This window comes from Drepanopeziza brunnea (genome assembly GCF_022702325.1).
Source record: "Drepanopeziza brunnea f. sp. 'multigermtubi' strain 214-2 chromosome Unknown ctg3, whole genome shotgun sequence".
Lineage (NCBI taxonomy): Eukaryota > Fungi > Ascomycota > Leotiomycetes > Helotiales > Drepanopezizaceae > Drepanopeziza > Drepanopeziza brunnea.
In genome coordinates this window covers 1,586,888-1,604,512 of record NW_027094066.1, presented here as the reverse complement: position 1 = coordinate 1,604,512, position 17,625 = coordinate 1,586,888, and positions in this window count along the sequence as shown.

The window sequence follows — 17,625 nt, the reverse complement described above, 5'->3', positions numbered from 1 at the left end:
ATACAATAACGATTGCAGCTAAATTTAAATTGCAGCTTGCAAGTTAATTTGATTTTTCGTTCCGAAGTTGTACCGAACTTCTACGGTAAAGTTCTAAGTGATATTCTTCTTTATAATAATAAGCAAGCCTTACCAGGGCAGAGGACCAAGTTCTCTGTAGTGTTACCAACGGGCTAATTACTAATTTATATATTATTGAAATTAGATTCTTATAGAATTAATAATTAGCCCGTTGATAATATTATATCGAACTTTATCTTTTGCTAAATATCAAACTTATTAAATAGATCGTAAAACAAAAGTAAATATATATAAAAGTATTATTATATTAAAAACTATCGAATTTATAATTTATTATAAAGGAGAGACCCCTTTAAACCCCCTTTTATTACTCATATTTTCATTTTTATACCGAGGAGACCCCGGACCCCCTTTATTACTCATGATTATATATTTACTTATATTACGAAAATATTAAAAGTTACAAAAGTTATAGAAGTTATAAAAGTTACAGAAGTTACAAAAGTTACAAAAGTTACAAAAGTTATAAAAGTTATAGAAGTTACAAAGGTTATAAAAGTTACAAAAGTTACAAAAGTTACAAAAGTTACAAAAGTTACAAAAGTTACAAAAGTTACAAAAGTTACAAAAGTTACAAAAGTTACAAAAGTTACAAAAGTTACTATGACGACACGCCAGGTCTCTTGGACGCACCTTATATGCGCCAAGCTACTTCTTTCCTTTTTTCTTTCGTATTCTTCGTATTTTCTTATTCTCCGCTTTTGACTTATAAACTATAGTTTACGAGTCTTTAACGCTTTTACTTTCGTGTATATAAACCTTAATTACCTTCGACCTTTACACTCGGTAGTTATTGATTTTAAGTTATTACTTTAAGATTCTCTTAAGCTTTTATATGAACCCTCGCGCTTTTATAAGTCTTTTTAAGTAATCGCTTAAAGTCGTTATATTATTAATAACTACTTCACTTCGCCGAGAACGGCTTTAATAATATTTTTTTTTTTTAAAATTCTTTAATAGTTGAACGTCAAAACACTTAAACGATTTTAACGGTCACGAGAAGGCTTATTTTAAGTATAACTTAAAAGATAGCACTTATATAATATAGCAACTTTCGCTCCGCGAGCAAAATCTTTCGCACACTTTTTAAAGCTGCTTTAGCTGTGACGACACGCCAGGTCTCTTGGACGCACCTTATATGCGCCAAGCTATTTCCTTTTTTTTTTCCTTCGTATTCTTCGTATTCTTTTATTCTTCGCTTTTAACTTATAAACTATAGTTTACGAGTCTTTAACGCTTTTACTTTTGTATATATAAATTTCAGTTACTTTCGACTTTTACACTCGATAGTTGTTAATTTTAAGTTATTACTTTAAGATTCTCTTAAGCTTTTATATAAACCTTCGCGCTTCTATAAGTTCTTTTAAATAATCGCTTAAAGTCGTTATATTATTAACAATTACTTTACTTCGCCGAGAACGGCTTTAATAATATTCTTTTTCTTTAAAATTCTTTAATAGTTAAACGTTAAAACACTTAAACGACTTTAACGGTTACGAGAAAGCTTATTTTAAGTATAACTTAAAAGATAGTGTAGAAGCACCGAAAAAGACGTGTCATATAGAAGCCTGACATTGAGGCTAGACCTTATGGTCTTATAAAGAAGTGCTAAAAAGATGGGTGGAAAGCTCGTTGATTGTTTTAGCTAGAAGATGTGTGCTTTCTTATAAAAGATGGGTCCGTTTAGTATGGCTTTAATAGCTATAGCAGGTATCTTATTAAGCAGGGTGTTTACATCCGTTTTTTTATAGAATAAGTAAGCGCCTTCGCTTATTATCAAGCAAGAAGAAAAAAAAGGGGGTGTAAAAGAAAGAAAAAAATCTAGTGTATAAAAAAGAGAAGGGTATCTTGTCTTTAAACTTTAAGCGTTTAAACTACTTTTCGGCAGCTTCTTTATGATCTCTTTCCGTGCTTACGTTTTCAACTTTTTCGTTTTTTTTAAGTTGAGAAGGTCTTTTTTTTTTAGCCGGGCTAGCATTAGATAATAACGTGCTAGCAGCAGCATTCTTAAAAGTGAAAGAGCGCGTGTCGTTTTTGCGTTTGTTACCGGTAGCATCGTTAATAAATGTGAACTTAACGGACGGAAAGTTAGCAAAATTAAAATAAAGTTTAAAACTATTAGTTAAGTCGTCTTCGTCTTTAAGCAAGTCATCTAAGGCTTTTATAGCTTTATCGAATACGCGGTTTAAAGATTCCGGCTAAAAAGATAATGCTTTAAAGTTATCGATTTAACTAGTGAATTATAGTTCACGAGTAGATTTTATATTTTTTAAATTAATCTTTACATTTAAATCAAAGTCGTTAAAAAACAACTTAATCGGTCGTAAGCTTTTTTTAAAATCTTTTAACTTATCGGCGTTTATAAGGTCGTTAGCTCGGCGGCTTTTGCTTTTAAAAAAAGACTTGGCTTCGTAAGTCTTAGCTTTAGCATTTAAAACAATAGCAAATCTTTTTTTAAATACCGAAAACAACTTCTTTTTATGCTTAATAAAGTGTTTTTAAAATTAAGTTCGAGATATAATAAAGATAGCGGTCAATTCTTTTACTACTCGAAGTTCGTTTTAATCTATTCTTTCGATTAAAGCTTCCGATACGTAACTAACGTAGTTTAGCTAAATTATAACGACGAAAGGTTAGCTTGATTTATTAATAAGTTTTTATCGAAAAGTTAACGGTATGCGTTTTAAAACGATCGTGCAAGCGTGCTTTACAAAGCTGACTTTATTTTTTAAAGTATTATCGTTTAACAAAGCGGTGTAATTATTAAAAAAGATTGCTTATTTATAAAAAGAATTTTAAAAAGCGTTTATATTTAAAAAAACACTTTGTTTCGTGATAACGAATATAAAAGTAGCGAAGTTATTAATTATAACGAAAGGTTAACGTAGCGCAATGTTTTTAAAAGCATTTAAAGTCTTCGACTTAAGTTTAAAAGCTTTTTATCTAGCGGTCTTTTTAAAGGTTGTGTCGTAAGTGTAGCTTTTAAGTTAAATAGCTAAGCTTTCGATCTAGCTCTTCACGTTGTAAAGTATTGTGGTGGAGTTGCGGCTCTATATTTGTTTTGTCCATGTATATAGTACTGATGCTAAGCACCTTTGTCACGTAGGTGCGCTGCATGCTCTGGCCTTGCTAAGCACGTAGTTAAGTCACGTGCAAGCTCTTATATAAACGAGTAGTTGGTTCTTCCTTGAACTAGCACTACATTACTACACAATATAATACACGTACTTATAGCATACATTCGAGTGTTTTTCGATCGTCTTCTTTCTCTTCTTTTATTTACTTACGATTTTACTATAACTATATTTATATATATCTCTTGATTTAACGTTAAGTATATATCGGAGCTCTTCTTTTTTACATATATTTAATGACTTACGCAAGGATCGAACCAAAAGTTAATCTTTATACCCCTTTCAGACTTGCTTTCCTTACGAGAAGCTATATATTTAAAGTTCACGTTATACGCTAAGCTATTAACCATATGCTTTTGCGGTGCTCTTTCGAAGAGTATTCGACACACGCTAAGCTAATAGTCAAGTGCTTTTATATATAAGCTTCGAAGCTATTGCTTTAAAAGCGATTTTTCTTCGATTTGTGTCCGTCGAGCATGTTATTTAATATATTCGATAAGTATTATTTAAAAAGTCGTTACTTTAATTTAAAAACCGAGCTAGCTAAAGTCTAATTCGGTATTTATAAAGTACTATTCACTTAAACCACTTTGCATAGCGATACGCTTAAAGTACTATTCGTTTGATATACTTTACTTTTTCGATTCAACATCGCTTTTAATACGAGTCTATTATTTTTTCTTCTTAAAAAAAGTAAGCAATAGCTAAGTATCGGAAATACTATATTAAGCTTAAAAGGTTGAAAATTTAATACTTACTTCGCAACGAAGATTACGTATAAAGACTTCGAATTGCTTTCGAACATCTTTCGCTTTAGCAAATGAAAAATACGATAAGCGGAAATAAATGTTATGCAATTCGAAACCGTTTCGATGTCGTATTATACTAAAAGCAAACTATATGCTTGCACGAAAGCTCGGCTATTATTTGATTTCGTTTTTATTTCGATATATTTAATCTCGGCAATTACTTTTCCGTTTATTCGAATCTTGCGTTATAAAGTTAAACGTATTATTAATATCGTTTATTATATCGATTTAGTTTCGATTATTTAACTCGACGCGATCGATATTCGATTTTTTAATAAATTACTTTCGACGTATCGAGATCTTATATCTTTATAACATTTCTTTATGTATTTAATATTTATTACAAATTATATTTATTTCATTTTTATTATTCATTTATATTTATATTCATATCATTCTCGTTCTTTTTTCGCATTTATTTCGAGACACTTTTACATTTCAATCGACGTTTATTAACTTAACTTAACGAGCTTACGTTAAAGCTTTCGGAAATTAAAAAGAGCTATGACTTCTTCGATTTAAAAAGATTTCGGACTTAGCAAAGATGCTATTCGCAAGCTAACCGAGGACGAAGTAAAAAAGATTCAAGCTTTCTTACTTTTCGTAAATGCTTCGAATTACGTAAATATCCGTAGACTTTTCTTTGAACTTAAAGCTTTTAAAATGCTTGCTTTCGATAAAGTTAATATTACGGACTATATTCGCTAGCTCGAACGAGCGTTTAAAAACTATAATATCGTTACCGATTCGAAGAAAAAGCAATGCTTTGCTAAATATAATATTTTTAGCCTTTTCGATTATAATATACGTTGCAATATCGAAAGCTTCGGCGGCTTTTCGGATCCGAAAGTGACTTAAGACGACTTTAAATCGATAGTTAAAAAAGAGTACGAAGCTTTCGACTTAGCTAAGTGAAAAGATAGTATTAGCTTTTTAAACGACTTAAGCAATAAGTAAATAACAAAAGAAAAAGCTTTTAAAGCAAAGCTTTTATAGTTCATTTGATAGTTTAACTTTACGAACTTTGCTTACTTCGTTAATAAAGATATTACTAATAAGTAATTGAAGTAGAAGTTCTTCGGTTGCTTATTACTATCGATGTAGAATTAGATTTAAAAGAACGTTAAACTTAAAGAAGATCACTTGCAAACTTATAATATAATATATATTATAATTAGCAACTTAATTAAGCAAGAACAGATTATTACGGAACGAATTAAAAAATACGATTACGCCGAAATCCTTAAAGCTTTTTCTCGTTATAACTTTTATTAAAACGAAAACTCTCGTCTTTAAGTATCGTTTATTATTTTCGAGAGCAAGCGAAACTTATACGTTTCGCTTTTTTATAATACTTACTTTAATAATACTTATGCTTTTCTTTTTTATTACGCAAGCATTACCGTTGTTGTTGTTGTTGTTGTATTTATTTACGTCGGGCGGGTAGCAGGCGAAGCCTGCCGCCCTAGGACCTCTTATAAAGTACGGCGACGTGCTAAGCTAAAGAGTTATATACAAAAAGGCCTTAGAAAGCAATTCAAAGTGTTGTAGCGAAAGCTATTATCGTATGCGCTTTTCTTTTATAAATAAAATAGATTATATAAAAAGAAACCTTTCATTAAGAGAAAACTATAAAAAAAAGAGTCAAGCATATACAAATTGCTATAGCTAGCTAAAAGCGAGCTATTCACGTCGCGTAGCGATAAAAATCAAGGCCGGACCGAAGTTAGCCGAATACAAAAGAAAAAGTGAATACAAAAGCTTAAACTTTAAAAGAGAACTTAATATAATACATTAATATTAAAGAAAATTCTTTCGAAAGCGCATTACGTTATTTTAAAGTCTTAATCTCGTAACGCAGTTAATCTAACGAGCTTTTATAGCTTAAGTAAAGCGGAACGTACTTCGTTCTTTTTACCGAAGCAATATCAATTAGCTAAAGTAGCACTTTTATCGAATGCAATGCTTAAAATAAAACTCCGTAATAGTTAAAAAAGCTTGAAAATCGGCCGGATTATTAAAAAGACTTTTAAAAAAGTCGTAAGCTTTTAAAATCGTGCTCGAAAAAGTCCGCGGTCGAGTCTTATAAAGCTAAAAGAAAAAGCGTCGCTACGTAAATCGGCAAAAGGTTAAATATAAAAAAGACTTACGTTTGCCGCAAGCATACTTTAAATTAACGTCGTAATATTAAAACTTAATATAATATTAAATAAAGTCTCCGTGCGTAATTCGGATCGTAAGTAGTTTGTATAAGACATATCGTAAGAGTTTTAATTTCGAAAAAAGCTTAATTAAATATAAAAAGCTTTATTTCTAATACGAGCGTAAAAGCTTAAAAAAGCTTGCGCTTTATTAAGCTTCTCGTGCTTTATCTTATATATCGCGAAAGAATATACGAATGCCGCTAATTATAAATTGCGATGCTAAATTAATATTTTAATTCGGTTTCTTTACTTTTAAGTTTGCAAGCTTATCCGCTCGTTCGTTTTTTTTAATGCTTATATGCTTTAAAAACTATTGTATTCGCACGTTTTAAATCTTTATTACTTTTTAAACGTTTAAAAACGCTTATTGCGATAATAAAAAAGCATTTCCGCGAAAATACTAAATAATTAATATACTATCGATACAAAGCTAGATCTGTTTCGCCGTCGGATAAGCGTATACTATTCGTTCGAAGCTTTTTTATACTTTTATCGCTTCCGCGTTAAAGACGTAAAAGTAATCGTTAATAAAGCTGTACTCGTAGCTTGTCTTTTAACGTCTTTAATAAATTACGTACTCGTAGCTTATTAATCGGTTGCTTTAATCGTATTGTTTTAACTCGTCTGAAAAGATCGTAATATCTTTTAGCGAAAGCTATTGCTATTATACTTCGAATGCAATAGCAGCTTTCTTTTTCGTTTTGCCGTCCGCCGGGTCTCGTTTGCTTTTCGATATAAAGTGCGAAAAGACGAAGCGAAAGCGAAAAACGTTTAAAAAAAAAGTTTTTAATCTTTAGATTTTAATTTCGAAAATCTTAATAATCTTCGCGCTGCGACCGCGTTATCGGATTTGCAAAAGTATCCGGCTGATTAATAAGTGCTTATCGTTTACCGTTTTTAATCTTATTGCAAACTTAGCTTTAGCTTCTTTTAAGGCCGCAACGCCGGAAAGAAGCTCGGCATTTTAAAAAAGCGTTGCCGTTAATATCGTTCTTTAAATCGAAAGCATTTCGCGCGCCGCGAAAGTTATCGTTTTATTAATAAAGTCAATTATTTTTCCGACTCGAGCGCTAATAACTTTTAATCTTTCGGACTTGCAAATTAAGCGATAGCGCTTTACGTACTACGCTTCCGTGCCGTAAAGCATCGAAAGCAGCACGCAAATAGTAATTGCTTTGCGCAATAAAACCGTAGATAAACCGTAAATTATTTTAACGAGACTACGGATATATTAAGCGACTTTCTTAACTTTAGCCGCTCGTTCTCGAACGTATCGGCGGAACTTTAATTTACAGTTAAACTAGACTTTAAGCTATCGTATCGCAAGTGTATCTTCGTTTTTCGGACTCGTAATAATATACGAAATAATTATAATATCGATTATAAGAAAAAGAGCATACGTACTTTTCTTATAAAAGAAGTGTATTATCTCGATCTTCTTCGAAGCGAAAGCGATCTTATAAGTATTACTTTACTTAATAATAAAATTGATATCGTTTTAAAGCATAACGATGTTCCGGTCGAAAGTGCGATTAACGCGGTATAAGCAAATATCGTTAACGTATTCGAAGCGCAATATCCGGTTTTAATTGAATAGCTCGATTAAGTAAAGCATATAAAGCATCGGTAATAACGAAGATCTTTACGGAATGCCGCACTTTACGTCGTAAGTGTTCGTGATTTCTTTTTTTAATCGGATTTTAACCTTGCGATTTAAAAAAAAAGATTTTATTAGCTTAAGCAATAAGTACGGTTAGCTTTGCTCCGTTATGCGTTTAAAAAAGCGGCGGGTCAAAACCGCATCGAAAGCTTTTTAAACGTTTATAATAATTATAATAACTTAATATTTAATTATAAATACGAACTCGATATCGTATATTAAGCATAAAGCGAAGTCTAATGCAAAGCGTCGTAAAAAAGCTCTCGCGTATTATAAGCTAAAAACATCGTTAATAAAAGCAATTTACGTAATTTTCTTCGCAATAATACGCTTTAATCTTTTAAAAATGCACGAAAGCAAAGCAATCGGTCGTTAAAAGCGGATAAAAGTCTTATTTCTTTTTTTTATTTTAAAGATTATCGAAACTTCGACGAGCTTTTACGCATTCGAAAAATAATAAAAAGTTAAGCACTTATTATGACGAACTGATGAATTCTGACCTTAGAATACAAAGTGAGGAGAAGAAACAGGAAGCTCGGGGAGCTCAGGAAGGTCTATATACATGGCCACAAGCGCTAGGCCTGAATAAGTGATCAGCTGACTGCAGGTAACAAGGCAGGCTGTCACACTACCCCCTTAGAAAGCGGTCCCAGCTCTCTTAAAAGTACTTGACAGAAGAAGGAAAAAATAAAAAAATTCAATCGTAAACTATAGTTCACGGGTGGAATTGCTGAAAAAAAACCAAAAAATACGCTGAGGCTACAGATCGCGATAATCGTCAAGGTCAGCGTCGTAACCTCTAGAAGCGTTCTATTCCGCCAAAATTTCCTTTCTTTCGTCCGAGTCAAACTCGCTTAAACCTTCATTTTCCTTAACAGATCGGTCCGAAAAAAGGTCCTAAAGAACTCGCTTCTTTATTAAAGGCTTAGCTAAAAGAAAGGTACAGCTAGCTATTTAATAATCGATTGCACCGCAACGGGTATAGCGATTTGATTTGCGCCAAGCTTCGCGCTGATCAAGAGTGCTGTGAAGAGCATGCTAAAGAGTAAAGTATCGGTCTTTTAACAATTGAGTTTGGTCAGCCTCTTGAGCGTCGATAAGCTCTATAGCGCCGAGCTCGTTGGCGTGCTGCAATTACTCGAGTTGTTGAGCGCGGTCGACTGCTGAAAGGTCCATTAGGTCGCCGGGAGGAAGGCCCGTTAACGTGCGAGGGCGGTTTTAAGGAGGGGCCGAAGGTCGAGGGAATCCGTAGGACGGGCCGGAAGGGCCGGAAGAGCCGGAAGAGCGTCCAAGCTGCTAAGTGACGTACACGTATTCGATATACGTAATTAAGAGAGTCAATTGGCTATTCAAACGGGTCCGAATAGTTGAGTTCAGACTATTGCGGAACGCAATAATCTTATTAGCGTCGGGCCAAGTCTGACAGCGAGCAGCGTGCAAAAGTCGTTCGAAGCGTAAGACGTAGATATTAAGGGCGTCCGTACCTTGCTTGCAAGCAAGCAGCTTATCCTTAGCCTCTTGAATTTTGTTTAAATTGTCGTAAGCGAAAGCGAGCTGATTTAAAAGAGTATTGTAATCCTAATTGCCGGAGTCTTAAGCTGAGGCTAATTGAGTCAAAACCATTGCTTAAGGACCGGGTTCCATATTGAAGTAAACGTAATAGAACTGCGCAATAGGTCCGCTAAAAGCCTCACCGTCGACGAAAAGCTTGGCCTTGATTGAAAGGAGCTAAGTATCCCACCGCTGAACCGTATCGTTAAACTTATCGGGATCCGGAAGGACGCATTTGCGCTAGCGAGGAGCCGTTCGTAATTGCTTTACGAGAGACTCCAATTAAGCGATTCTCGTAAGGGGGGAAGGGCCGTCGTCTTCGTGGAAGGACATGGTAGTAGAATGAAAAAGGAGGAGGGGCGTTTAAGTGTCGGAAACGCTAAGAAAAAGAGTGGGGAAGAGAGTTCGTCTTGCAACCGAAGTGCAAAAATTAAAGGGAGCTCTTTTAGGTCGGAAGAGCTGAAGAAGAGGTAAGGTCGTAAAAAAGACAATAATCTGTAAGCAATAAAAGAAGACCGTAGAGCACCCAACAAGTAACTCACTCCGTTCTTAACAATAATTAATAAGCCGTAATCTATAAGCTGTAACAATAATTAATAACAATAAGCTGTAATACGACGACCTAATCGAAGGACTTTGTATAATGTGACGAACTGATGAATTCTGACTTTAGAATACAAAGTGAAGAGAGGAAACAAAAAGCTCGGGGAGCTCAAGAAGGTCTATATACATGGCCACAGGCGCTAGGCCTGAATGGGTGATCAGCTGACTGCAGGTAACAAGGCAGGCTGTCACACTTATTAAAAAAGCTATAAAAAAAGTAATAAACGTATTGCTAATATGCTTTAAGCAATCGTACGATAATCTTATCCGTCTCGAATAAAATGCTTATCACTTCGATTACGTAAGACTCTACTTTTTTTAATAATATCGTAGTATTTTAAAAAAGCCGGCTAATGCTTTTTTAGCTAGCGAGTAGATCGTAATCGAGGTCGTCGGCGGCGCTAAACCGTTTAAAAATGCTTTTTCGTAACGCGTCCGCTTTTTCTTTAATATTTTCGATAGCTTCGTCGTTAATTATTAAAAAGAACGATTTTAAGTTCGAAGTAAGCTTATGCTAGCTTATAACTTTATACAAGTCTTAATCCGATTTTACTCCGTCGATTACGTAAATTTAATAAGCTTTTTTAGCTTTCTTAATTATAGCGAGCTAATCTTGCGTTTCTTAAATCGATTCTCCGTCGTATATTATAAAGCGCGCTGCTAAGTGTTTTTTATACGCTGTCTAGCAGTCTACCGTTTACTATAGTGCAACCGTTAACTTTTTTTAAGCGAGCTGTTTCGCAACTTTTAAAGCAAAATTAAAAGTAGTAATTAAACTAATCGCAAGCTAATCGAGTTCCTCGGTAGAATGTATCGTCTACGAGTCGAAGAGTTAGTCTACGCTTAACGCTATAAGCGAAGCGAATTTCTCGAAGTCTTAATCCGGTACTCGATATTAAAAGCGCTTTAAAAGAACGACTCTTCGGCTAAGGATAATTGTGAAGGGAGGAAACAAACAATTCAGCCAAGGAATGCCAAGGCTGAGGAACGCACGGACCCTTATAATGGATTTATCTCTTCTTGTACCTTAGTATTTCTTCTATCTTTCGTACACAATTTAAACTTTATTCGAAGACCTTGCTCTCGTACCGTGATATATTATATACTTTCTTTAATCGCTATATAGCGTAATCTACGAACGCGCGAACTTAGCGATTTTAAAAACCTTCTTACACTTCGAAAACTCTCTCGCATGCTTTCGACGCGCATACTCGTCTTCGCATACCAAGTCTAAGGCCAAAACAAAGCTTTTACTTTAGTTTTAGCCCGTGTTACCTTCGGAACGATGTCCGCCGACGATTTTATAGCTACTTTAGACCTTAGCTACTAAAAGAACCCTTTGCCGATCTTCGTTGCAAACAATTTCCTTTTTTTCTTTTCGTGTTTTAATATCGCTAGCGTCTTTGCAACTTTTTAATCGAATCTTAACGTTATTGCGGTCGAGATTATAGTATTATAAAGATATGCCGAATATGCTATTGCTTACTTTAAAGACGTAAAAGCCAAGCTCTCGAGCTTCTTTATTAATGATTACGAAAATAATTAAGTTTTGCGCGGACAATTACTCGACTTTTAAAGACAAATCATTACTTTCGACATCGAAAAGGCACTTTTATTTAGTTAAATTATTACTTTCGAAGCTTTGCAACGCAACCTTTCTCTTTTATTTAACCGACTTTATCGATCTGCTAAACACCTCGACTTTAATAAATTCGATAGAACTATTATAAAACTCCGTTCGTTCTTAATCGACATAAGCATCAAACTCGTTATTAATAAAAACTAGTATTTCACCGAGTACAATAAGATAACTTATTTCCTTTCTCGCTTTTTCGGCGAAGTCAAAAGACAAGTTAAAAGAAGCACTTTTATTCGTAGCGAAATACTCTATAAGAGCGTGTTAAAGATCATCGATATCTTAAACGCTGCTTTTAGTGATATCAATGCTAAATCTACCGCTTAATAAGCTTTTTTCGTCTTCGTTTAAAGAAACCGATCTTTCGCCACTTTTCTTTTTAAGTAGCAAGAGACTTGCTCCGAAGCTTAATTCGGCGACGAAGCTTCTATCGCTCTTTTTAAGCGCGCCTTTTACTTCGATATTATTAATCGCTTTTTATATATCTCGGCTAGTAATTACAAAACTAAACTCTTCGAGTTTATCTTATAAGTCCGTAGTATTAATAATATCCTTCGCAATCAAAACTTTAATTACTTTAAAAAAAAGATAATTACGATCTTCGTTATCTTTTAAATCGCACTCGAATATACCGCTTTTATTCTTACTTTTACTATTATATAAAGAGGCACTGCTATAGACGTTAGCGTAATAAAAATAAGCTTTATAGCTACTTAAACCGCCGCCGATGCTTCTGCTAAGCGTATTCTTAAGACCTTAAACGAAAGAGAAGCTAAAAAGGTCTATTATCGTAATAATAGCTTTTGCAATTAATACTACGATAAAAATTATACGAGCTTCGCTTGCTTTACCGCTTTATAGAACACTAAAAGAAGAAAAGGCTAAAAAAAAGCTTAGTCTTTAACCGAAAACGCCGTCGGAGACTTTATAAAAAGAGTACTTTAATTATTTCTTTTTTAGATACTTCGATTAAGAATCATTTGGTTCTTTTTTGTATTGTAATAGACTTAATTAATAAAATTCTTATTAAAACTAAAGCTATAATTGATTACGGGTATATTAAAAAAGTAATGATCATTTTTTTTTTTACGTAAACTTATAATTTAATTTTCGAACTTTTATTAAAACTTCGATCTTTACGACTCGCCGATAGATCTTTCTCGTTAACGAACGTTACTTATAAAACACAACTTCACTTTAATATCAACGGCTACTTTAAACTTATTATTAAGTTCTTTTTTAACTTCGGCAAATACGATATTATTTTAAACAAGCTTTAACTCGCCTTTTATAACTTTTAAATCGATTAAAGTTTTGATTCTTTTATATTTAATAGTAAGACTTGCAAAAATCATTGCTTACTTTTTACTTATTATTAATTATTTATACGCGGCTTAACACCTTTTATTACGACCTTTAAAATCCTTATTAAAAGACCTCTCTTTCGAAGACTAAGTGCAGCCGCTTTTTATATTACAGCTTTTATACCGAGAATAGAGATTTTCTTTGCTTTTTTTTACGAAATTAACTAACAATTAAAGACCGAATTTAAAATAGACTTCGCCGCTTTCGACATTACCTTTCGATTAAGCCCTCTTCTTTATATCTTAAACCTCTTTAATTTTTAAAAAATAAACCGAGAATTATATATTTCTTTTATAGATTTAATTAACGATATTTAACTTTCCAAACTTTAGCAACGCTATATAGCCGCCGACATAAACCTTTACGGCGCTTCTCTTAAAGATATTCGAAAGGCTTTAGCTTTTAAGGCTCGTATCGATTTTATTATAATCGTCCTTTTTTAATACTACGATTACTTTAACGCTTTCGATTAAAACGAAGCAAATAAACTCGCTCTTTATAAAGATTGCGATTACGCTATCGAGTTAAAACTAAGCGTTATCCTTTTTTATAGTCTCTTTTATAATATGTTATAAGATGAACTTCTAATCTTGTCGGTATATCCATATCGACCTTAGCTAGCTAGTAGTAGTAGTAGTAGTAGTTGGGGAAGCTCACCCGTGAACCATGGTTCACGGGCCACTTGGCATGCCTCGCTTAGCATGTCAGCAGTCAAGGGACCCTTAACTTGACAAGTAGACCTATTAGTTAGCTAATGCACGTGATTCCTTTTAGTCTTATAAAAGGAATCAGCTCTTTTAAATCTTAAGGAGTAGACAGAATTTAAATACCTTATTAATCGAGTGTTTTGTAATTGCAAGTACTTTGACGACCGTTACGACTTTACGAATATATATTCTTAATCGCTTAGAAGCAATCTAATACTAATCAGTAATTGATTTACTACTAAGTGATTTTGATCGAAAGAGAGCGTTTAAAAGTAGTTAAGAATTAAGCAATGAGTTCGGAGTCGAGCGAATAATCGTACTTTAAAACTCTTTTTTTAGCTCGTGAATTATAGTTCACGAATCGTTTAATCGAGAATACTAAAACAATGCTTAGCTCGTTAATAATCTAATCGTTAATATTTTCTTTTTCTTTTTCTTTAATATTTAAAAAATGCTCTTTTTTTTTTTTAAAGAGACCGTCCGCTGCCGTGTTTTTAGTCTTAAAGATATGCTTAACTTTAAAGTCTATTAATCTTATTTACGCAATCTAGTTCGTAACGAAAGCTTTAAGCAAATCGTTCGCTAATCCGTTAAGTTGATCAATTGATACTTTAGCGTCGGTTTTTAAAATAAAGTGAACTTTATATAGTTCGCTTTTCATTTTCTTTATAACTTTTAAAGCATTGCGGCATTCTCGCTTAATCGCGTTATACTTGCTTTCCGCAAAGTTCTAAAGACTATTCTCGAACTTAATAAGATATCGCTTCTTATCGGAATCTTTTTGCTGCAATACTGCTTTTTATCTTTTAAGACTAGCGTTTACCGTCAAGTAAATTTTCTTTTCGTCTTTACCGTAATCGATGTGACGAACTGATGAATTCTGACCTTAGAATACAAAGTGAGGAGAGGAAACAAGAAGCTCGGGGAGCTCAAGAAGGTCTATATACATGGCTACAAGCGCTAGGCTTGAATAGGTGATCAGCTGACTGCAAGTAACAAGGCAGGCTGTCACACTACCCTTTTAGAGAGCGGTCCTAGCTTTTTTAAAAAGTATCTGACAAAGGAAAGAAAAAAATTCAATCGTGAACTATAGTTCACGAGTGGAATTGCTGAAAAAAAACCAAAAAAAAATACGCCGAAGCTATAAGTCGCGATAATCGTCAAGGTTAGCGTCGTAGCCTTTAGAAGCGTTCTATTCCGCCAAAATTTCCTCTTTTTCGTCCGAATCAAACTCGCTTAAACCTTTATTTTCTTTAACAAGTCGGTCCGAAAAAAGGTCTTAAAAAACTCGCTTCTTTATTAAAAGCTTAGCTAAAAAGAAAATACAGCTAGCTATCTAATAGTCGATTGCACCGCAACGAGTACAGCGGTTTGATTTGCGTTAAGCTTCGCGCTGATCGAGAGTGCTATAAAGAGTATGCTAAAAAGTAAAGTATCGGTCTTTTAACAGCTAGGTTTAATCAGCCTCGTAAGCGTCGATAAGCTTTATAGCGCCGAGCTCGTTAGCGTACTGCAATTGCTCGAGTTGTTGAGCGCGGTCGATTGCTAAAAGGTCTATTGGGTCGCCGGGAGGAAGGCTCGTTGACGTGCGAAAGCGGTTTTGAAAAAGGGCCGAAAGAGCCGAAGAACGAGAAAATCCGTAAGACGGGCCGGAAGGGCCGGAAGAGCCGGAAGAGCGTCCGAGCTGCTAAGTGACGTGTACGTATTCGGTATACGTAATTAAAAGAGTCAATTAGCTATTTAAACGAGTCCGTATAATTGAGTTTAAACTATTGCGGAACGCAATAATCTTATTAGCGTCGAGCTAAGTCTGATAGCGAGCAGCGTGCAAAAGTCGTTCGAAGCGTAAGACGTAGATATAAAGAGCGTCCGTACTTTGCTTGCAAGCAAGTAGCTTATCTTTAGCCTTTTGAATTTTGTTTAGATTGTCGTAAGCGAGAGCGAGCTGATCTAAAAGAGTATTATAATCTTAATTGCCGGAGTCTTAAGCTGAAGCTAATTAAGTCAAAACCATTACTTAAAGACCGGGTTCTATATTAAAGTAAACGTAATAGAATTGCGCAATAAGTCCGCTAAGAGCTTTACCGTCGACGAAAAGCTTAGCTTTAATTGAAAAGAGCTAAGTATCTTACCGCTGAACCGTACCGTTGAACTTATCGAGATCCGGAAGGACGCATTTGCGCTAGCGAAAGGCCATTCGTAATTGCTTTACGAAAGACTTTAATTAAGCGATTCTCGTAAGGGGGGAAGGGCCGTCGTCTTCGTAAAAGGACATAGTAGTGGAAATGGGGGGCGTTTAAGTGTCGGAAACGCCAGGAAAAAGAGTGGGGAAAAGAGTTCGTCTTGCAACCGAAGTGCAAAAAATTGAAAGGAGCTCTTTTAAGTCGGAAGAGCTAAGGAAGAGGTGAGGTCGTAAAAGAGACAATAATCTATAAGCAATAAAAGACCGTAGAGCACCCAACAAGTAACTCACTCCGTTCTTGACAATAATCAATAAGCCGTAATCTATAACAATAAGCAATAATCAATAAGCTATAATACAACGACCTAATCGAAGGACTTTATATAATATAACGAACTAATGAATTCTGACTTTAAAATACAAAGTAAGGAGAGGAAACAAGAAGCTCGGGGAGCTCAAGAAGGTTTATATACATGGCCACAGGCGCTAGGCCTGAATGGGTGATCAGCTGACTGCAGGTAACAAGGCAGGCTGTCACAATCGATCTTAATAAGAGCGAAAGCAAAGAGCAAAGCTTTTTTAAGCAGCTTCATCGCTTTTTGCTAAGGCTTTAACTATTCGAATTCGACCTTTTTTTTTATAATCGCGTAGATTAAAGCAGCAATCGTAAAGAAGTTTTTAATTTAGATTCTATAATAAACTACGATCTTAATAAAGGCTCGGGCTTTCGATACATCTTTGCACTTAATTTATTTTAATATCTTTTTAATTTTAGCGGTTTAAGAGTAGCGTCTTTCGCTATCCGTGACGAATCTAACGATGTTAAAGCTAAATATATAATATTAAGACTTCGTTCCGACGGTCGTCTTAGCTCTTTCAAACTTTACGAGCACTTTATCGATGTTTTAGATGTGTTTTAAAACGAATCGTCGTATTCTAAACAAAACTTCTTCGTAATTGTAAAAAGATCGGGATCTTTTAATTTTTACGTTATTTATATAAAGCAAGTAGACGTTAAGAATGCAATTTATAAAGATCTTATAAATGACTTTAATAAATTAAGCAATCGAATTAATTGCTTTTATAAGTATCCGAGTTATTTAAAGCAGTCCGATAAGCGTTTAAATAGCTGTTATGTCTTTAGACTTAACGTCGAGAAAGAATTAATCGTATTTAAAAAAGAAGTCTAAGAGTGTAACTATCGTAAAACCGGCAAATTCGTTCGAGAACTAGTTTACGTTCGAAGCAATATTAGCGTTCTTGACCGTTATACGATTCATTTTAATTATAATAATAATCAACTTTTATTTTCTTTTCTTTTTCTTTATTATAATAAACTATTTGTTTCGATAAGAGCCTTAATATAATTCGAAGATCTTTTGCTTTAATCGTTCTTTTAGTATAAAGATGACTATTTCTTGCAAAGCTTTCGATATCGTAAACGTCTTTTTTTATTAAGCTTCGTAAAGCATTGTTTTGATCTTTTAAGATAGCATAACTTCTTTCTAGACTTAGCTAAGATAAGTAAAATCTTAAGCTATCGCTTTTTTTCGATTTAAAAAGCATTAGTAAAGCAGCTCTTTTTCTTTCGAAGTGATTTAAAAGCTAATCGTAAGTGCTTCGAATCGTTCTTTCGTTAATCTTGATTTAACTTTTAAGTCCGAAAACCTATTAATAAAGTATTTCGAAAAAA